Consider the following 22969-nt stretch of genomic DNA (forward strand, 5'->3'; position numbering starts at 1 on the left):
AACCCACGTTGTCGCAGGGAGAATGTACAAGTTCCTTACAGACAACAGGGTGAATTGAACCTGGGTCACCGGTACTGTAAAATGTTGTGCTAACCGCTATGCTTTAAGGTGGAGGATGCAGTCTGTGTTGGGTTTGAGATCATATTCCTTGGAGCCACACAAAAATAGCAACAGGATGAAGCCAAAATTAGTTCATTGGCAGGAGGGATCTCGGAGCTAATAAAGTGCAAATATGAAGTGAAAGAACCCATTACAAATGATTCTATAGATGGCTCCATGGAAGTGCAGTGCCACCCAGATGGCTGAGGGAGGAGATTCATTGGGAGCATTCAGTTCATTCAACTGCGTGTGAGACTGGTTAACATAATGCTTCCCTGCACTGGTGGCACTTGTGGGCTGTGCTTGCACATCCTCGGACTGTGTTGCATTTCAATGTTTTGATGTACATGCAACAAATTAAGGAAAATTTGGAGAAATAGATTAGCACAGCCACAGAAAATAATTATTGTAGTCTTAAAAGAGATGTCACACTGAGCTAGGAGACTTGAATACATCCTTGTTGAGAATACATTGAAATGAGATTTTTAAACAGTCACTATTTTCTAAGCACTTTTTGTTGTTCAGCGGCTCAAAGCTCTCTAAATCCAGTGAAACATTTACAAAATATTCAGTACTAATTGCCCTTGAACTGACAAGGCAATAGAGAATCAACCATGGTGGTGGGGCTGGAGTTACATACAGGCCAGATAAGTTCAGATTTCCTTCTCTGAAAGTGATCCAGAATCCTGCTGTGGTATGACTACTGTTGCAGAAAATAGATTTATCATATTAAAATTTTAAGTTTCATTTAAATATTTCATCTTAAATTCTGCAGTTGCCACAATGGAATTCAAACCACTTTACCTTTTGTACTTAATAAAGTGGCCACTGAGTGCACGTTGATGGTCTTCTGCTGCTGTAGCCCATCCATTCAGAGATGATCCTTTGCACACCACTGTTGCAACACGTAGTTACGAGGGGTGATTGATAAGTTCATGGCCTAAGGTAGAAGGAGATGAATTATTAACTTCAAACTTTCTGCATTTTCACTCAAAGAGTTGAACTGCACTTGCATATAACGAGAGCTGTATAACTCATTTCCTTCTACCTTAGGGCACAAACTTATCAATCACCTCTGCTGTGGACCACCTGGAGGTCCAAGACGCTCTGGATACATGCACGTGCAGTTCAACTCTTTGAGTGATAATTCAGAAAGTTTGAAGTTAATAACTCATCTCCTTCTACCTTAAGCCACGAACTTATCAATCACCCCTGCTGTGGGCCACTTCTACAAAGAAGGGATCCGTATGCTCCACGACCGCTGGACGAAGTGTGTACATGTAGGAGGGGACTATGTTGAAAAATAAATGTGCTAGGTTTTCTAAAATTGACTCCTACCTTAGGCCACGAACTTATCAACCTCCCCTTGTATTTGAATTACTGTTTCTTTCCTATCAGCTTGAACCAGTCTGGCCATTCTCCTCCAACCCCTCTCGATAGCAATGTCCAAAGTTCACAGTAAGTTTATCATCAAGGTATACATGTCACCAATTACTACTCTGACATTGATTTTCTTGTGAGCATTCACAGTAAATAAAAAGAAACACAATAGAATCAATGAAAAGTCATATACAACAAAGATGGGCAAACAATCAATGTGCAAAAGATAACAAACTGTGTAAATACAAAAAAAAACTCAGAATAAATAAATATGCAATAAATATCAAGACCATGAGCTGAAGAGTCCTTGAAAATTAGTCAATAGGTTGTAGGATCAGTGTTGGGGTGAGTGAAGTTATCCCTCTGGTTCAACAGCCTGACGGTTGAGGGGTACTAAATGTTCTTGAACCTGTTGGTGTGGTTCCTGAGGCTCCTGTACCTTCTTCCTGATGGCAGCAGTGAGAAAGGAGCATGGCCTGGATGGTGGGAGTCCTTGATAATGGATGCCTTTCTGCATAAGGCAACCAACAAGAAACAAGCAGGAAAACAAGACTCGCTGGATGTTTATTCTTTTGGTTTTTACAATTCTCTGTAAATTATAGAGACTGTTCTACGTGACAATCCCAGGAGATCAGCAGTTTCTCAGATACTCAAGCCACCACGTCTGACACCAACAATCATTCCACAGTCAAGGTCATTTAGATTACTTTTATTTCTCATTTAATGTATGGACTGAACAAATGAAACTCTTGATCATGTCTTCATACTTTTATGCATAATGTTGCTGCCACATGATAGGCTGATTAGATATTTGTATTAACATGCAGGTGTACAGGCATATCCAATAAAGTGGCCACTGGGCATATATCCTAAAATCAACAATCCAGAATTCTGTTTGCTAATCCAATAATTTAGCCATTCTGCTGCCTTGCTCACAGTAACTAAAGCTAAGGGTGCAAGGTGTTGTGTATTTAATATTTCAATAATATTTGAGTAGTCTCATATGTGCGTGTGTGTGCATATATATATATGTTATTTAAGCATTCTTGTTTGTTTAAATAATACAGGTTACATGTAAAATACGTTCATTGCATGCATCATCACAGTACCATGTGATACGTGCGTGCTCAATGGAAGACGAAGTTGCACACTCATCCCTGAACTCCTGTGTTTTACTTTGAGTTAGTTTAGTGGTTTGAAGTTACAGAACATCAAGCAAGGCACATGGCAAGCAAAAATAGATCCTGTTTATATGGTGAAAGTAGACAGAAATGCAAGTGTTGTCGCAAACTCCAGCCCAATTCACTCTTGCCATGTGGCTTCCTGGCTGCATGTTGTCTTTTGTCCAGTAAATTCTGTTCTGAACCTTACACCATGTAAACTCGTTGGTTCATTTTATTCCAGAGCAACAGATTGCCAAAATTACGCACCCTCTGGTGTGTTAACAGCTTTGGTTGAATGGAATTCCCAGATCAGACAGCATGAGGTTTGTTGCTGCAAACAATTGCCACACATGTACATGGTCATATTCTTAAAATTATCTGATAGAATGCAAAGCGAGCCATGTTTAAGAGCATGCCTATTGTTACATACTCACAGTTTGAACACGGGACAGTGGGATGATGTAATCGTCTTGTGAATGGGATGATGTAATAGTCTTGTGAGTGGGATGATGTAATAGTCTTGTGAATGGGATGATGTAATCGTCTTGTGAATGGGATGATGTAATAGTCTTGTGAGTGGGATGATGTAATAGTCTTGTGAGTGGGATGATGTAATGGTCTCATGACCATGGGGTAATGTTATGTCCTGTGTTGGCATGTTCCAAATGGTATTTAAACCAAGCCCGCGACTGTGACGCAATTCTCATTTTTATTTTTGTGCAATGTTGTTGTTGCCGTCGGAGGAGTGGAGGCTCCACCAGTTTTGTTTGTTGTATGTTTATTTTTCCCTTACAGTCCAGTATCGGAGAGTGAAGGCATTACTGGAGTTATCTGAGTTCAAAGGATTGGATAAAGTTAATATCGTTCAGCGTCTTGGTAATGATAGACCTTTGTGACTTTGTTCAGGATTGTGGCATGCACATTTGAGTTAAACCTCTGCAAGGTCGGGAAGGTCTGTGCAGTGACCACCCTCCAGTCAAAAGGTCAGTTCCTTTTATTTCCTCGTGATTTCTCTGAACAAGGCATCTCTCGGCTGTGGGGATCGTCAGATTCATCATTACTTTGAAGGAATCGTTGTTTCGAAGAAGTCTCTCCTTTATGACTGTATAAATCACACAGACTTTTGAATTTACCACTTTAAGTCTGTGCTTGGATGAGAACTTGTTAAGAACAAGTTTGACTGTTAGATATTGCTGCTTAACTGTTAACTTCTGGTTAAGTTAGTCATTTGTTTACTTTTCTAAGTTTTGAGCAGAGGTTAATAAATCTCAGGATTTGTTTATAAACCCTGTCTCAGTTTCATATTCATTGCTGCTGCATTTGTAACCATATCTTCAATTTAAAGTTATAATTTTCCAAGTGAAAATTTAAAAAAAAATCTGCCTTTCCCTCACCCCTCTATACTGGCTATCTTCCCTCGATCTTTCAGTCTCTGCACAAAATATTAACTTTCTGTGTCCTTCCACAGATGCTGCCTGACCTGCGGAGTTCCTCCAGCACCTTGCTTGTTACTCCTGATTCCAACATCTGCAATCTCTTGCATCTCCATAGAGCTGCAAATGCTGGAAAAACTAAAATAGAAAAAGGAGAAAATTCTGGACATTGCCGGGCAGACTGCACCTTGGAGTTGTGAAACAAAGTTAATGTTTCAGGTTAAAGACCTTCTAGTTGCTGCCATCAGGAAGGAGGTACAGGAGCCTTAGGCCTCACATCACCATGTTCAATAGTTCAATAGTTCCATTTACTATCAGTGAATGTATGCAATAGGCAACCTGAAATTCTTTGGTCTTCACAGACATCCACAAAAACAGAAGGGTGCCCAAAGGAATGAATGACAGCAAAAACGTTAGGGCACCAAAGACCCCCTTCTTCCCTCTTCCATGCACAAGCAGAGGCAAAGCATCACTCTCCCCTCCCCCACTTATTTCAGCAAAACAGCTTCAGCACCCCAGTCAAGCAAGCAATAGCAAAGCCCCCAAAAGAGGCCACTTCTGAATCCTCGATGAGGACTGGTATGTGTAACCATTTCTTACCTGTGTGAAGTTTTCCAACCAATCCTTTGGTCGAGTGCAATGTTATTGCTGTGACACTACTCAAGCAGCTGATCGATCTCGCTTTTTTATGTCTTTTTCTTACCATCTGAAATTCTGCCTAGAAGAGTTGTGTCATCAGCAAATTTATAGATGGTGTTTGAGGAGATCTTATTCTAATGCACTTTACCACCAATGAATCTTTCTTGAAATGTAATAGTATCATTATATAGTTTCATCATTTGGGAAAAGCAGCAGGCTCCCAGAATGCAATAATAACCCCTAGGTTGGCTAGTCTGGAGGTCAAAGGCCCAATATCTGCAAGTCTGGCACCACGGTCTAAGGTTGGAAGATTGGAGTGACCTGTCCTGGTGTACGAGGGCCATCTGTGTGTGTGGGTAGTTCAGGGGGGCGGGGGGGGGAGAGGTAGGAAAGGGATTTATTTTGCTGTTGCTGCTCATACAGTATGTTGGATTTATGTTGTTCTGCTGAACATAGTGAGAATGCTATTAGGCCAGTTAATTTAACATTTGTAGTTGGGAAAATGCTTGAAGCCATCATTAAAGAATAGTGAAGCATCTGAAAAGAAATGGATCCATCGTGGAGACGCAGCATGGATTCAGCAGAGGCAGGTTCCATTTGACAAACTTACTGGGGTTCTTTGAGGATATAATGAGCGCAGTGAATAGAGGGGAACTGATGAATGTTATTTACTTGGATTTCCAGAAGGTGTTCAATAAGGTGTCAGATTAAAGACTTATCCAAAAGATAAGGAGGCATAGAATTGGAGGTGATGCATTAGCAGGGATAAAGGATTTAGAGGATTGGTTAACTGATAGAAAGCAGAGAGTTGGGTTACATGGGTGCTACTCTGGTTGGCAATCAGTGGTGAGTGGTGTGTGGCAGGGGTCGACGCTGGGCCCACAATTGTTCACAATATACATTAATGATCTGGAAGAGGTGACCGAGTGTAGCGTTTCTAACTTTGCTGATGATACTAAATTGAGTGGAAAAGCAAATTGTCCAGAAGATATATAGAGTCTGCATAGAGATATAGACAGGTTAAGTGAGTGGGCAAGGGTCTGGCAGATATTGCACGAGGTTGGTAAATGCAAGGTCAACCACTTCGGAAGGAAAAATGAAAGAGCAGATTATTATTTTAAAATGGTAAAAAAAATTGCAGCATGCTGCTGTGCAGAGGGACTTGCGCATGAACCACAGAAGGTTGGTCAGCAGGCTATCAAGAAGGCAAACGGAATGTTGGCCTTCTTTGCTAGAGGGATTGGATTTAAGAGCAGGGATTATGTAGCAACTAAACAGGGTACTGATGAGCTACACCTGGAGTACCGTGTGCAGTTCTGGTTTCCTGATTTGAAGAAGGATATACTTGCTGGCTTTGGGGGTAGTGCAGAGGAGGTTTACCAGGTTGATTCCAAAGATGAGGGGGTTAGACTATGAGGAGGGATTGAATTGCCTGGGCGTATACTCCCTGGAATTCAGAAGAAAGGGAGGAGATCTTATAGAAACATATAAGATTATGAAAGGGATAGATAAGATAGAGGTAGGAAAGTTGTTTCCACTGGTAGGTAAGACTAGAACTAGGGGACATAGCCTCAAGATTCGAGGGAGTAGATTTAGGATGGAGATGAGGAGGAACTGCTTTTCCCAGATGGTGGTGAATTTGTGGAATTCTCTGCCCAATGAAGCAGTGGAGGCTACCTCAGTACGTATATTTAAGACAAGGTTGAATAGATTTTTGCATAGTAGGGGAATTGAGGGATTTGGGGAAAAGGCAGGTAGGTGGAGATGAGTCCGTAGCCAGATCAGCCATGATCTTACTGAATGCGAAGCAGGCTCGAGGGCCAGGTGGCCTACTCCTGCTCCCATTTCTGATGGTCTTCATTAAGACTAGAAAGGAAAGGGAAAAGAAGCCAGAAGAAGGTGGGAGAATTCCAGGATAGGTGATAGATGAAGTCAGGTGGGTAAGGTGGGAAGCTTAAGTCAGAAGCTGGGCCCGATGACCTATTCCTGCTCCTATTTCTTATGTTCTTATGCTATGTTGGCTCCTGAATGTGTGGAAACTCCAGCACATCCTCAGATTGTGTTGTTGTTTTAACACAAATAATGCATTTCATTATATGTTTCAATGTACATTTGATTAGTAAATAAATCTAAATCTAAAGCTCAATAACCAGATAATCTGTTTCTATGATATTGTTTGAGGGAAAAGCATTGATCAAAACATTAGAAATATCTCTCCTCGATTTCAAAATGCAGATGATAGAAAAGACAACAACTCACCATAACATAATCCCAATAACATTGCTGCCAATGTTTCAGCTTCTATTGGCAGTGTAACGTAGATTTTTCTCAAGTTTCTAGAGTCAGGCTTCAACACACAAACTTCTGACGTTGAAGTGTGCATTTAAGTATCTGAGCCATGCCAAAACACTGCTCAGTCTGAAAAGAAATCAGCTTTAAATGTTTCAGTGCTTGCTGTGAAAGTTGTTACTATGTGACTTTAGGGTTAATGCAGAGCTTTGCTCCTTGGTGTCATACCTTGGAGGGAATTGTATTTCCATTCCAAGTGTCATCTGCTGGCAGGTGGTTAAAATGGAAATAAGATGGTTTGACACTTGGAATGGAAATAAAATTCCCTCCAAGAGCATGATTCTACTTCAGAAGCCATACCCTGTCATAAAAGAAACCTAAGAAAATGCAGAAGAATTTATGGCAAATCTATGCGTTACTTCATTGACAGACAGTGGTTAAAAAAAAACTCCGTAGCCCAAGTTGGGTAATTGAGGGAATATGAAGATGCCACCCTGATTTAAAACAGAAATTTGAGCAAAGGATCAAATGGTCTAGTTGTTCAAAGTACAATGTTGCTAAACTGATCCATTTACATGTTTTGTGACTTTTACAGTCAGGGCTCAATGCTGAGCCAAATAATCTCTTGAAATGTTACAGACGTGATTTTGTTTCCCTAATTTCAGTGAGTCTGATCCCGGGGAGCATGCATCTGAACCGAGCCCCACCTGGATAAACCTGTCTATTTCTGTTGATACAGATTATTTAAACTGGACAGGTATTCCCTTAGTACAGACTTATCTCTTGAGCTTATGGCTGGACACAGTGAAAAGCGTACAGCAAATTCCAGGAACCCTAAGAGGTCAGTAGCACAAGTAATACACATTGTGCAGAATGAATTTCAATCCAAAAACAGAAATCCACTGATTTTATCCTAGGAAAATAGAGGCCATAAAAGGTACATATTGATTATTTAGTTTCAGTTCCAGCTTTGTACCTGCCTGTTCATCCAAGACTTGGGCAGACCCTAAGGCCTAAATCTGGGCATCACTCCAAATGGTATTTATTTCTCATTTGTGGACAGGAAACATGAAGCAGAGTGAATTTTTTAGACTGATTAGTCACTCAAGCTTCTCCACTTCCATGAAAACACAAATATTCCCATTGACAATCTATCATTAGCATAGTTTTCTAATCTATAAAGTGACTGTTGTTTGGCTCACTATCAGTCAGGTCACAGGGAGAACTCCCCATGTTGAAAAAGGTACACAGGACCTTCTCATCAGCTCCAACAGTGCAGTGTCATTGGATGAATGGGATTTAAACTAACATCAGATTGTAATGACTGTGCCATCACCTTTTAGCTTCAGACACAATGCCAAGCCTAAGAAGGAGCCAATTTTATCAATACTCTGGATGTCAATCAGCATCACTACATTTATTTCAGAATGGTGGTAAAATAATTAGAACATTTAATGGAATTAATATAAATTTGGAGAAACTTCTTTACAAATATTGTGAGCCAAAAGGCCTGATGCTGTACTGTCTATGGATCATACCTACTTTTACTTTCTGTTTGTTACACCATTGGCATTTAAGCAGCAATGGTGATCTTCCGTCTCTGTCTGCCCTTGGCCACTGAGACGTAGAAGGATTCTTCATTGCTGTTTCCGTAGCAGTTTTGTTTTACCAGTGGAGCTGTTAGCCCTGGGCTGAACCCCCGAGCCTGGCAGACCTCTCTTATTCTGGCCTCCACCCTTTAACCTGTTTGGTAGGAGTGACCCAACCAAGAGCTGAAGTATAAAGCTCCGACTCCAGCCAATGCACTTCATTGGGTCAATGAGGCACGCAAGCCTCCAAACCATGAAAAAGTTAGGGTCCTCTTGGAGGCTATGGATCATTGGTTGCACTTTTTTTCCCCACTCTTAGCCATAGAATTCCGGATGAATGAAGAAGGGAGAAATTTCTCTCAAAACACTACTGCCATTTCCTATGTTAATTTTGGTTATTGATGGTTCTCTAATTGCACAATGATCTCAACAAGGCAGCCATTTTCCTTGGTAGCTAGTAAACCAGCAATTTTTCAATTTCTTGAGATCCCTAACCACATGCTTATTCTCCACTCTGTTTCCTTGGTAACAGAAAAGTGAATATGCAGTCAATTCCTTGGAGACTTTGATGAGTAAACAACTGATCATTACCACTAAGGAACTGTGTAACCAATTGGATTCTATGGTAACTCAAAGCAGCTAAGGAACCAGTAAGAAGCATGACCTTTTTGGTAGTGATGTTTACAATGTTCATGAACAAATTCTGAAGCAGAATTGGTATTCTGAATGTTCATTTATTTGAATCAATAACATATACAGATGTCACACATTTGATCAACATCCAGTTAGGCTCAGATTTATTTATCACAAGTATGTTGAAACATGCAGTGAAATCGTAGTTGTTAAAGTTTGTGTTAACAACCTGTCAGTTTGAACCAGTCTGGTCACTCTCCTCTGACCCCTCTCATTAACAAGGCATTTTCACCCACCGAACTGCCACTCACTGGATGTTTGTGTTTTGTTTCCCGCACCATTCTCTGTAACACTAGACACTGTTGTCTGTGAAAATCCTGGGTAATCAGCACTTTCTGCGATGCTCAGAAACAACCCCTTCTGGCACTAACAATCATCCCATGGTCAAAGTCACTTCAGTCACAATTCTTCACCATTCTGATAATTGGTCTGAAAAAAAACAATGAGCCTCTTGACCATGTCATTGTGTATTTATGCACTGAGTTGCTGTCACACGATTGACTCATTAGATATTTGCATTATCGACAGGTGTACAGGTGTACATAATAAAGCCACCACTTGAGTGTATTCAATTCAATGACATATGATACAAATGTCACTACATCTGATCAATGTCCAATTACAATGATACAGTTTCAGATTTATTTATCACATGTACATCAGAACATACGGTGAGATTCTGGTTGCTCATGTTTGCGGTAACAAGAACATTTTAATGCAACACATATGCCGTGTGCATACTTGTACAACAATGTAACATTATGTAACAGAACACTAAAGCTGGCAGCCCGTTGCTTTACACTTGCTGTTATGGAGTATGTGACCAATTTTCAGTAACATAACACACAGTATTAAAAGAATAAAACCAGACCCAAAATACTGGGCTTATATTAATCCTAATATTTATTTTCTTCATTTATTATTTTCTTCTGTATTTCCACTTTAAAAATACACTGACGAGCACAACAATAAATGTCAGAGGTGATGAGTGTGTCTGGTAAAAAACAGCTCCTGCTCAGCTGATTAAACACCTCTGCCTGTAGCTCAGCATTTATTCAGGATAAGGAGAAGTTGTTTGCCAATCCGCATACTTGGGGCCTCTGATATGTAGCACGTCATAAAAATACCAGGGCTCCACTGAAAAACCCCAGTTGCAGTTATGGAGAAAGCTTGTCAGATGTTTCGAGCCGACTGGGCAGACATGAGAAGAATTTCACAGGGTGTCTTCCACTCTGTAAAGTGCGGAGTTCTTTGAACCTATGGTAAGGACACTTCAGGGAAATGGATGCCAGCTGCCTTATGAGGGAAGTGCTCCTCCTGTTGGACAAAGACAGAAGTAAAGTCGAGGTTTACTCCTCTGAATGGTATGGCTGGAGGCAGAGCAAAAATGGGGGTTACAGGGGTTTCTTAATTCCCTCTGGGATGTGATTCAAATTTGTTGTAAATCAATTTGGGTCAATTTGGTTTGCACTGAATCTACTCCGTATTTATCTGTAGTAAATGCCATAGTCTCAAAGGGAAGCTAAATCTGCCAGACCTTTTAAAAATTTTGTTTGATTTGGGTGAAGGAGTGGTTATAATTACTTCAGTTGTTTATTATCTGCTTTTTCTTCTAACCACAATATTTTGCTGTGCTTTAGCTATCCCCAAGCACTGCTATAAATTCAACAGTGTTTATATACAAAGTAATTTTAAATAATATCCTGACCTAATATGGAATATTAAGCCTACTGGTATATATGAAGCTACTTTAGCAAAATGTCAATTTGGGTGGATTATTCCATGCAGAAACCAAACATGGAATATTTTATTGCTTGATTCATAAAGTACCATTTCAGTCAATTCAGATTGTAAGAGCATCACTTTGGTATCTGCACCAATCATGGTTCTGCTTTCTTGTAAAGGAAAAAAAATGTTTATTCTTGTGATTCATTCACAAACCACACATTCCACACACTAGATTTAATCCATGCATTATGTTTAAAATGCAGACATATTATGTGTATGTGTGGTGTGTGAATTATAGAATATGAATATGTGAAAGGAAAATGGTTATCTATGCATATTAAATACACATACAAGTTCTTTAAATAGTCTGCATTTCCTGTCAATGGCATATAACCATATAACAATTACAACACGGAAACAGGCCATCTCGGCCTTTCTAGTCCATGCTGAACGCTTACTCTCACCTAGATCCACCAACCTGCACTCAGCCGATAACCCTCCATTCCTTTCCTGTCCATATACCTGTCCAATTTTACTTTAAATGATAATATCAATATGTATATTGACAATATATTGTAACATAAAATCATCAAGTATTATTAGAAACATAGAAACGTAGAGAACCTACAGCACAATACAGGCTTTTTGGCCCACAAAGCTGTGCCGAGCATGTCCTTACCTTAGAACTACCTCGCTCTCCATTTTTCTAAGCTCCATGTATCCATCCAGAAGTCTCTTAAAAGACCCTATCATTTCTCCTTCACCACTGCTGCCGGCAGCCAATTCCACGCACTCACCACTCTCTGCGTAAAAAACTTACCCCTGACATCTCCTCTGTACCTACTTCTAAGCACCTTAAAACTATGCTCTCTCATGCTATCCATTTCAGCCCTGGGAAAAAGCATCTGACTATCCACATGATCAATGCCTCTCATTATCTTGTACATCTCTATCAGGTCATCTCTCATCCTCCATCGCTCCAAGGAGAAAAGGCCGAGTTCACTCAACCTATTCTCATAAGGCATGCTCCCCAATCCAGGCAAAATCCTTCGCACTCTTTCTATGGTTTCCACGTCCTTCCTGTAGTGAGGCGACCAGAATTGAGCACAGTATTCCAAGTGGGGTGTGACCAGGGTCCTATATAGCTGCAACATTACCTCTCGGCTCTTAAACTCAATCCCATGATTGATGAAGGCCAATGCACCATACGACTTCTTAACCACAGAGTCAACTTGTGCTGCAGCTTTGAGTGTCATATGGACTTGGACCCCAAAATTCCTCTGAGCCTCCACACTGCCAAGAGTCTTACTATTAATACTATATTCTGCCATCATAATTGACATACCAAAATGAACCACCTCACACTTAGCTGGGTTAAAATCCATCTGCCACCTCTCAGTCCAGTTTTGCATCCTATCAATGTCCCACTGTAACCCCTGACTGCCCTCCACACTATCCACAAAACCCCCAACCCCCAACCCCCATCCCTCAGCAAACTTACTAAATCATTCCTCCACTTCCTCATCCAGGTCATTTATAAAAATCACAATAAGTAGGGGTCCCAGAACTGATCCCTGAGGTACACCACTGGTCACTGGCCTCAATGCAGAATACGACCCCTCTACAATTACTTTTTCCCTTTTGTGGGCAAGCCAGTTCTGGATCCACAAAGCAATGTCCCATTGGATCCCATGCCTCCTTACTTTCTCAATAAGCCTTGCATGGGGTACCTTATCAAATGCCTTGCTAAAAGCCATTTACACGACCTTCATCAATGTTTTTAGTCACATCCTCAAAAAATTCAATCAGGCTCATAAGGCATGACTTACCTTTCAAAAAGAAATGCTGACTATTCCTAATCATATTATGCCTCTCCAAATGCTCATAAATACTGCCACTCAGGATCTCCTCCATCAACTTACCAACCACTGAAGTAAAATTCACTGGTCTATAATTTCCTGGGCTATCCCTACTTTCTTGAATAAGGGAACAACATCTGCAACCCTCCAATCCTCTGGAACCTCTCCTGTCCTCATTGATGTTGTAATGATCATTGCCAGAGCTCAGCAATCTCCTCCCTCACTTCCCACAGTAGCCTGGCGTACATCCCATCTGGTCCCTGTGACTTATTCAATTTGATGCTTTCCAAAAGCTCCAGCACATCCTCTTCCTTAATATCTACATGCTCAAGCTTTTCAGTCTGCTGCAAGTCATCCCTACAATCATCAAGATCTTTTTCCATAGTGAATACTGAAGCAAAGTACTCATTAAGTATCTCTGCTATCTCCTCTGGTTCCATATGCACTTTTCCACTGTCACACTTAATTTGTCCTATTCTCTCATGTCTTATCCTCTTGCTCTTCACATACTTGTAGAATGCCTTGGGGTTTTCATTAATCCTTTCCGCCAAGGCCTTCCCATGGCCTCTTCTGGCTCTCCTGGTTTCATTCTTAAGCTCCTTCCTGCTAGCCTTATAATCCTCTAGATCTCTACCATTACCTAGGTTTTTGAACCTTTTGTAAGTTCTTTTCTTCTTGACTAGATTTACAACAGCCTTTGTACACCACGGTCCCTGTACCCTTCCATCCTTTCCCCTGTCTCATTGGAACTTACCTACGCAAAACCCCACGCAAATATCCCCTGAACATTTGTCACATTTCTTTCGTACGTTTCCTTAAGAACATCTGTTTTCAATTTATGCTTCCAAGTTCCTGCCTCATAGCCTCATACTTCCCCTTACTCCAATTAAATGTTTTCCTAACTTGTCTGTTCCTATCCCTCTCCAATGCTATGATAAAGGAGATAGAATTGTGATCACTATCTCCAAAATGCTCTCCCACTGAGACCTGACACCTTATCAGGTTCATTTCCCAATACCAGATCAAGTACAGCCTCTCCTCTTGTAGGCTTATCTACACGTTGTGTCAAGAAACCTTCCTGAACACACCTAACAAACTCCACCCCATTTAAACCCCTTGCTCTAAGGAGATGCCAGTCAATATTTGGGAAATTAAAATCTCCCACCACAACAACTATAATTACTCCTTTCCAGAACCTGTCTCCCTATCTGCTCCTCAATGTCCCTGTTACTATTGGGTGGTCTATAAAAAACACCTAGTAGAGTTATTGACCCCTTCCTGTTCCTAACTTCCACCCACAGAGATTCAGTAGACAATCCCTCCATGACTTCCCCCTTTTCTGCAGCTATGCCCCCACCTCTTTTGCCTCCCTCCCTGTCCTCTCTAAAACATCTAAACCCTGGTACTTGAAGTAGCCATTCCTGCCCCTGCACCATCCAAGTCTCTGTAATGGCCACAACATCATACCTCCAAGTGCTGATCCACGCTCTAAGCTCATCCGCTTTATTCATAATACTCCTCGCATTAAAATAGACACATGTCAAACTATCAGTCTGAGTGCATCCCTTTTCTATCACCTGCCTATCCTCTCTTTCATACTGTCTCCAAGCTTTCTCTATTTGTGAGCCAACCTCCCTTTCCTCCGTCACTTCAGTTCAGTTCCCAACCCCAGCAATTCTAGTTTAAACTCTCCCCAATAGCCTTTGCAAACCTCCCCACCATGATATTGGTCCCCCTCAGATTCAAGTGCAACCTGTCCTTTTTGTACAGGTCACACCTGCCCCAGAAGAGGTCCCAATGATCCAGAAATCTGAATCCCTGCCCCCCTGCTCCAATCCCTCAGCCACGCATTTATCCTCCACCTCATTCTATTCCTATACTCACTGTCATGTGACACAGGCAGTAATCCCGAGATTACTACCTTTGAGGTCCTGCTTCTCAACTTCCTTCCTAACTTCCTGTAGTCTGTTCTCAGGGCCTCCTTCCTTTTCCTAACTCTGTCGTTGGTACCAATATGTACCACAACCTCTGGCTGTTCTCCTTCCCACTTCAGGATATCGTGGATGTGATCAGAAACATCCCAGACCCTGGCACCTGGGAGGCAAACTACCATCCGTGTTCCTTTCCTGCGTCCACAGAATCGCCTTTGATTTACGCTACCTTTTATTAGTTACAGGAGGTACCTATGTTCATAGTCTTCTGCTGCTGTAGCCCATCCACATCAAGGTTTGAGGTGTTGTACATTCATAGATGCTCTTCTGCACACACTGTTGTAACGTGTGGTTATGTGTGTTATTGTCACCTTCCTGTCAGTTTGGCCATTCTCCTCCGATCTCTCTCATTAACAAGGTACTTTCGCTCACAAAAATGCTGTTCATGGATGTTTTTGTTTTTCGTGCCATTCTCTGTAAATTCAAGAGACCATTGTGCATGAAAATCCCTGAAGATTAATAGTTTTTCTGAGATACACAATTGACCCCGTCTAGATGACACAGTCTTACTATTTAGAAAGATTGATTAAGGGATAAGTGATCAATAATCCAAGGTAACATGTTTGCTCTTCAAAATAATCATGATATCTTTACACCCACCTGGGAGATCAGACTAGATTTCATCTTAGGTCCTCATCCAATAAACAGACAGTGTCTCAAACAGCGTCATACCTCTCTCCCCTCCTCCCACCTGTTCCCATTCCTAAACAGTAAAGAAAGATACCAGTATATACAATTCCCAAAGTTAAGGGGAACTGGAACTCATAATTTAGACTCTGGGGTAAGTACAAACTGATGCAAAGCTAACATTTTGACAGCAGACTGCGTAAAAATTATTTAGATTCATGCATTTTAACTTATTAACTGCACTACATTTTCTAGGAAATTGCAAAGTCCATCACACAAACAAGCCTCTGTCTCCATATCGACTCTATCTATACTTCTCACTGCCTTGGGAAAGCAGCTAACATAATCAAGGACCCTGGTCATTCTCTCTTCTTCCTTTTCTAATCAGGCTAAAGATACAACAGCTTGGGAAAACAACACCAGGCTCAAGGATAGCTCCTAGCTGACTTCTATACGGGTCTCATACCGATCTCTTAGGCTATAGATGAACTCTTGATCTCTTAATATACCTTGTCATGGCCTTTTCACTTTATCTGTCTTCCTGCACTGCGCTTCCTTTGTAACTCTAGCACACAATTTTGCTTTTCTCCCTTTGAAATACCTGGAAGTTCTTATTTTTGGAATGATGGTATGTAAACAAAAGCAATTCATAGAAATATAGAAAGCCTACAGCACAATACAGACCCTTTGGCCCACAAAGCTGTGCTGAACATGTCCTACTTTAGAAATTACCTAGGGTTACCCATAGCCCTCTATTTTTCTAAGTTCTATGTACCCATCCAGGAGTCTCTTAAAAGACCCTATCTGTCTCCACCACCGTCGCTGGCAGCCCATTCCATGCACTCACCACTCTCTGCTAAAAAACATCTCTCTGTGGCTACTTCCAAGCACCTTAAAACTGTGCCCTATATCAATTCCCTATATCTCAGTACATGTAACAATAATAATTGACAATTACCAAGCAATTGTAAAAAAAATCTTCCTTGTAAGGTGCAAAGAATTATTTCATTATTTGCATGTGACTATGAAAATATTTTATTTTTTTATTCATTTGGAGATACAGCATGGTAACACATGTGAGCATGGCCAAACAAGCTCACACTGTCCAATTACACCTATGTGACCAATTAATCTACTACCCTTTGGAATGTGGGATGAAGTGTGTGCACCCAGAGGAAACCCAAGCACTCATAGGGAAAACAGTCCTTACAGACAGAGGTGGAATTGAACCCAGGTTGTTGGTATTGTATTAGCATTATGCTAATTACTACGCTGTTGTCAAGTGATATGAAAATTAGTTTTCTTCAGGGAACAAGATTTTCCATCTTTACCTTCTTTAACTTATTTGTGACTTCAGATGTACAAACATGGTCAACTGTTAACTGTCTCCAGTTCAAGAGCAATTAAGGTTGGACAATTAACATCACTGCTCGAAATGTTCGTAAGCCTTGAGTGAGTACATTAAGAAACAGTAAGTTCATTGACGATTATTTAATCTACTTAAAGAGTACTTTCCAGAGGCAATATTTCCACTTGGGCAAAGACATCACAATGAAGGGAACTACCACCGCTTCTGGCACCCAGGAATCAATGCCACCCATGGAGCTGTGACCAGGATCAGCAGCTGTCCTGAATCTAATACGACGGAAAGGAACAGAAAATATAAACAAAAGCAAAATCAAAAGAAGTAAATCTGAATTATTTTTGAAACTTTCCATTCCCAGTTTGTAAAATACATTTAATTTGAGAGCATAGGAACATTCACATAATGACAAATAAACCCCAAACAATGCAGCACTGTGAAAGGCCAGTTTACACATATCATTTTGCAGTCCCTCCATGATATTCCCACTCCATATTTTTCCTTTCCCAGGGTTTCAGGAAAACTATTATTTTTCTAAGATTTAATTGGTTTCCTGTATGCAATTATTGCATATAAAGAAACATTATTCAGGAGTTTGAAAATTTTCTTTCATTATTCTGTGGATTTCTGGATATTTTCTGATTGGATGTACTTTAAGGGATTTAGCAGCATTACAATTCAGATCCACAATTAAGTTGGATTTTTCAAAATATGCCTTGGCATATTGATTTATCATGGCTCATTTTTTTTGCCACTCTTCATAAATATCTCATTTGGCAAAACAATTGATGGCTGGAAAACGATTTGGGTTTTCAGTTTTATTCAGGTATCCTCCGTAATGAAATTTGGATATTATTATGCCTCTCAATGCTCTAGTTTATCGAACAAACCCTCTTAGCAGTTCATCTCTAAATGTGACCTGTCTTATGCCCTTAAAGGACCAGACAGTGGCTTAATTAGCTTGTTACTGTGAAGAGCATCCAAAGGAAATTGCCTAACACTAAAAAGGCTTACTGTGCAATTGAGATACTCTGGTTAATGTGAGGTTAGGAAACATTCCTCTGACTAATAAAAAGGAAAAAAAAATCAGAAAGCCAAGCATGCTTCCTCTGTTGTATATTGTTCTGCAAAGTTGATTGATGTTTTAAACTGTGCCTGCGTTCACATATTGTGGAAGTAGTGAAGACATCTTGTGAACAATTTATGTTTTTACCCAAGAAAAAAGGTAACTGCGACAGTTAATAAATATTGAACCTTTTTTTTGCTAATCAGTGGGCAAATAGAAAAGTTAGTTCAAAGTATGGACAAATATTTCTGGTTCACCTCATAAAAACATTACAAACTTAATCTTAGAGTCATAAGTGATCTAATATTTCATTCACTATGGGATGCCTGAGTTGAGGTAGAGGTAATTTGTCTAGAAATATAAACAGATTTTTTACTTGACACAAAAGGATTATACTAAAGGTTACTTATGAGGTGACAAGGTTAATCTAAAAAGCCGCGAGTTTGATTGGCCAATTAAGATGGAAGTAGATTTCATCCAATGCTCAATGTCCTCCAACACTGAGAAGAAAGCAACAGGAAAGAAAGGAAGGGAAAAAGAGAAAATTTAAAAGTCCAACTATGTTATGTTTAGAGGGAAACCCACTGATCAAAGCTCAAATCTATAAAATGCAGAATTAAATGATTTAAATCATTTTTATTAATTATGATTTTTAAGTATTTAGATTGTAAATGGATATTAACCAGTTACAAAGGCATAACTAAGTTATAAATCTTTATGACTGTAATACTAGTGTTTGCATCAGTAGCGCGATAAGGTGGCTGACCTGACTCCTTTACACTTAAAAGTGCTCTAAGGGTAACTTATGTGGTATTACGGGAGGAAGCTGAAGTATTTGATTTTGAATCATGTGAAGGGAGTACTTTATGTAAAGCTGTCGGTTATCATAGAAACTTATGTGTTGAATATTCCAGCCTAACGATTGTTAATCACACCTGGCAGTAAGTTGATCCAGACAATCTAATATTGGCTGGAATTATTCCAGTTTAATAAGGAAAATAAAACAATGAGTGTAAGTTATATCACTCTGACACAAGAGGATGTGTAACTTTGAATGACTGTCAGTCATTACTATGTCATATATAACTCAAGAAAATTCCATTATGATTCATCTTCGCTTCACCTGCTTGTACCAGCCCTGCAGTAGAATGGCCTCAAATACATGTTGGTCCAAGGCCTCCTCTTGTGCCATAGTGAGGCCCTTGTCAGGGTGGGGGAGCAACACCTTAAATTCCATCTTAATAGCCTCCAACCTGATGGTATGAATATTGATTTCAACCTTCTGGTAAAAGAAAATTTACCCCCCCCCCCCTTCTTCTATTCCCCACTCTGGCCTCTTGCATTTTCTCACCTGCCTATCACCTCACCTGGATCCCTTTCTTCTTCCTATTCTCCAATGGTCCACTCTCCTCTCCAATCAGATTCCTTCTTCTGCAGCGCTTTACCTTTCTTACCCACCTGGCTTCAGCTATCCTCCTTTCCCTTACCCCATCTTTTTATTCTGGCATCTTCCCCCTTCCTTTACAGTCCTGAAGGTGGCTCCTGGCCCACAATGGCGACTGTTTATTCATTTCCGCAGATCCTGCCTGAGCTGTTGAGTTCCTTCAGTACTTTGTGTGTGCTACTCTGCATTTCCAGCATCTGCAAAATTTCTTGTGTTTACAATAATCAGTTGTGTGTTTAAAGAAAATGATTGTTGGACGACTATCTTGAAATTACAATCTATAAGAGAGATTGTTTAAAATCATGGAATATTTGAAAACTAAAATAATTGTCAGTAGGATTCTCCAATGTGTAACATTCTCTTTGTTCATTGCTATTCTGTCTCTACTGAGAATGCATATGGAAAATCCTGTATAAATATAAACCTGTATAAATAAGTGAGTAAGAATAGGGAACAATGTGTAACTATAGCCTACCTCGTACTCTTATTTATTTATTTATTTATTGAGATTCAGCTCAGCACTTCAAGCTATGTTGCCCAGCAATCACCTCATTTAATCCCAGCCTAATCGTGGATAATTTATAATGACCGATTAACCAACCAACCAGCAGGTCCTTGGACTGTGGGAGGAAATTGGAACACCTGGAGGAAACCCACACAGTCACTGAGAGAAGCTATATATTTTTTACAGGCAGTGGCGGGAATTGAACCTGGGTCACCTATACTGTAAAGCGTCACGCTAACCACTACACTCCTGTGCCACCCCATACCTTCTTAGTCCTTTCCTCACACCTTGTTAAGAGACTTTTTATCACTCTCTTTCTTCCAGATGTTTATCTTGCTCTATATGCCCTCTGCTCATCTCAAAGGGAATAACTAGGAGAATGGAATTCCTTTATTGCTGTCATATATACCAAGGTATAATTAAAAAATAAGCTTGTCTTACATACTGTTCATACAGATTAAATCATTACACAGTGCACTGAACTAGAATAAGGTTAAACAATAACAGAATGCTGAATAAAGTGTAGCAGCTACAGAGAAAGTGTGATGCAGGTAAGTATATAGCGAAGGTCATAATGTGGTAGACTGAGAGATCAAATCATACTAGGGATATATTCATTATGTGCCATGTCATATGACGTAGTTGATCATGTCTTTCCATGACCATGAACATTCTTGGCATATTTTTCTACAGAAATGGTTTACCATTGCCCTCTTCTAGGCAGTGTCAGGGCGGGTTTACAAGACGGGTGACCCCAGACATTATCAATACTCATCAGAGATTGTCTACCTAACATCAGTGGTTGCATAACCAGCCCTTGTGATATGCATCACCTGTTTCCATGGCTTCACGTAACCCTGATGCGAGGTGCTGGTGGGGAGGCTAAGCAGATGTTACACCTTGCCCATGGATGACCTACAGGCTAGTGGAGGGAAGGAGCGCCTAAAGCCTCCTTTGGTAGAGACACATCTCCACCCTATTACCCTATGGATACATTCAACAGTCTTAAAACTATAGGGTAGGAGGTTTCCTTGAGCTTGGTGGTACATGCTTTCAGCCTTTTGTATTTTCTGCCAAATGGGGAGAATCCATCAAGGGAGTGCCAAGATGAAATATGTCACGGAATGAATGAATGGGAAGTGTAAATCAAAAGAGATTCAGAGATATTGCACTAAAATGAACAAGTGTCCTCCTTTGTATACCCACTGAGCAGAACTAAATGATACAAACGAATGCAGCAAGGAAATAAGGCGAAGGCTAGCAATGGCACGCACAAGCACTACCAAACTCTGGAACATCTGGAAAGATAGATCTGTTAGCACTGACACCAAGATACGCCTCCTCAAGAGTCTCGTCTGGCTGGTAGCCCTATAAGGCTGTGAAATATGGACCCTGAAAGCAGCTGATGAAAGGAAGTTGACAGCATTTGAGATGTGGACATACAGACAGATCCTCAGGGTATCATACATTGAAAGGAGATCCAACAATCTCATCCTAGAAAAGATTGGCACAAAACCAATACTTCTGGAAACCGTTATCCAAAGGAAACTTCGCTATTTTGGACACATCTCAAGAACTGATGACACACAGGAACGCACTGTGCTTGAAGGCAGAGTAGAAGGAAGCCACTCCTGAGTCAGACAGAGGACAACCTGGATTGACAACATCAAGAAGTGGACCAGCCTCACCGCCAGAGATGCAAGAGGTTTGACTGCTGATGGTGGAAGAAAGTGGTCGTCGAGGCTCTGGCAGAGTTTGGCACATAATGATGACGATGATGCACGAACAGAGGCTCAGGAGTCGAGAGATTTGGATATTTGTGTATAATTCATAGAAAGAGGCAGTGCAGGAAGAGAACATGGTTAACAAGACATACATAATTTTAGGCTTCATCCATGGAGACACAGAGTATAAAACAGGAGACCTATGGTGAATCTTTATAAATGACTGGCTCAGATTCAGGTGGAGTATTGTGTTCAATTCAATGTGAGGCATTAGAGGGGAACCAAGAATGGCTCCAGGGTTGAGGTAGGGAGAGTTTAGAGTAAACATGTTATTGTTAGAGTGAAGGGCAACACTGGCTTGGTTTGATATCCCTGTTTGACAAGGAGTTATGTAGTGCTTGTCAGGAAAAAAAAGCTGTAGGAGGCTAGGACCATGGGAATCCTTTGAGGAATTTAAAGAATATAGGAGGACATGAGATAGCTTTGCCAGGTAAGGTAAAAGAAAATCCCAAGAGATTCTATCAGAAAATTAAGAGCAAATGGGTAACTAGGAACAGAATATGTCCCTTTAAGGATTAATGTGGTCTTCTATATGTGAAACCATAGGAAATAGCATGGTTTTATATGAATATTTCTCCTCTGTATTTACCAAAATAAAGAAATTAATTGTTCACCATATGAATATTTAGAAGCATATAAAATTATGAAAGAGGTGAGACTGTTGTTTCCACTGGCAGGTGAGACTAGAACTAGGTGACATAGTCTCAAGATTCATGGAAATAGATTTAGGATGGAAATGAGGAAAATTTCCTCATTTTCATCACCTCTACGAATTGCATTTTTTCAGAGAAGAGTTACTGTGAGGAATTCTCTGCCCAAGGAAGGAATACAGACTACTTCAATATATATGTATATCTATGACACAGATGGATTTTTGTATAGCAGTGGAATTAAGGGTTATTGAGAAAGGACAAACAGTTGGAGCTGAGTCCAAAGCCGGATCAGATATGATACTGTTGAATCTCAGATCAGACTCAATAGGCCAGATAGCTTACTCCTGCTCCTATGCATAAGAACATAGGAAGGCCATCAAAGCCAAAGAATTCAGGGAAGAGTACTGTGATCTCTTGAAAGATATCCTCATTACAAAAGAGGAGATGCTGACAATCTTAAAGGTGGATAAATCCCAGGGGCCTGACCAAGTGTCTCCTAGGATATTGTGGGAAGCAAGGAATGAAAGTGTAGGGACTCTGGCAGTGATACTTGTATCGTTGTGAGGTACCAGAAGGGAGGAAGGTGGTTAATGTTGTGCCTTTATTTAAGAAGGGCTGCAAGGACAATCCAGGGAACTATAGAGTAGTGAGCCACACATCAGTG

The 22969-nt window shown here is 40.4% G+C and overlaps 1 long non-coding RNA gene across 1 annotated transcript in view; it reads left to right on the top strand.

Annotated features, from left to right (window-relative positions):
* Window positions 1-10372: 10372 nt before the first annotated feature.
* LOC140740815 (uncharacterized) overlaps window positions 10373-22969 on the top strand; it is a 45048-nt gene continuing 32451 nt past the window's right edge. The window contains exons 1-2 of the long non-coding RNA XR_012101937.1: window positions 10373-10547; window positions 16848-16961. This is a non-coding gene — a long non-coding RNA (uncharacterized lncRNA). The remainder of the gene's footprint in view (window positions 10548-16847; window positions 16962-22969) is intronic.

The sequence above is a fragment of the Hemitrygon akajei genome, chromosome 17 (genome assembly GCF_048418815.1).
Source record: "Hemitrygon akajei chromosome 17, sHemAka1.3, whole genome shotgun sequence".
NCBI lineage: Eukaryota > Metazoa > Chordata > Chondrichthyes > Myliobatiformes > Dasyatidae > Hemitrygon > Hemitrygon akajei.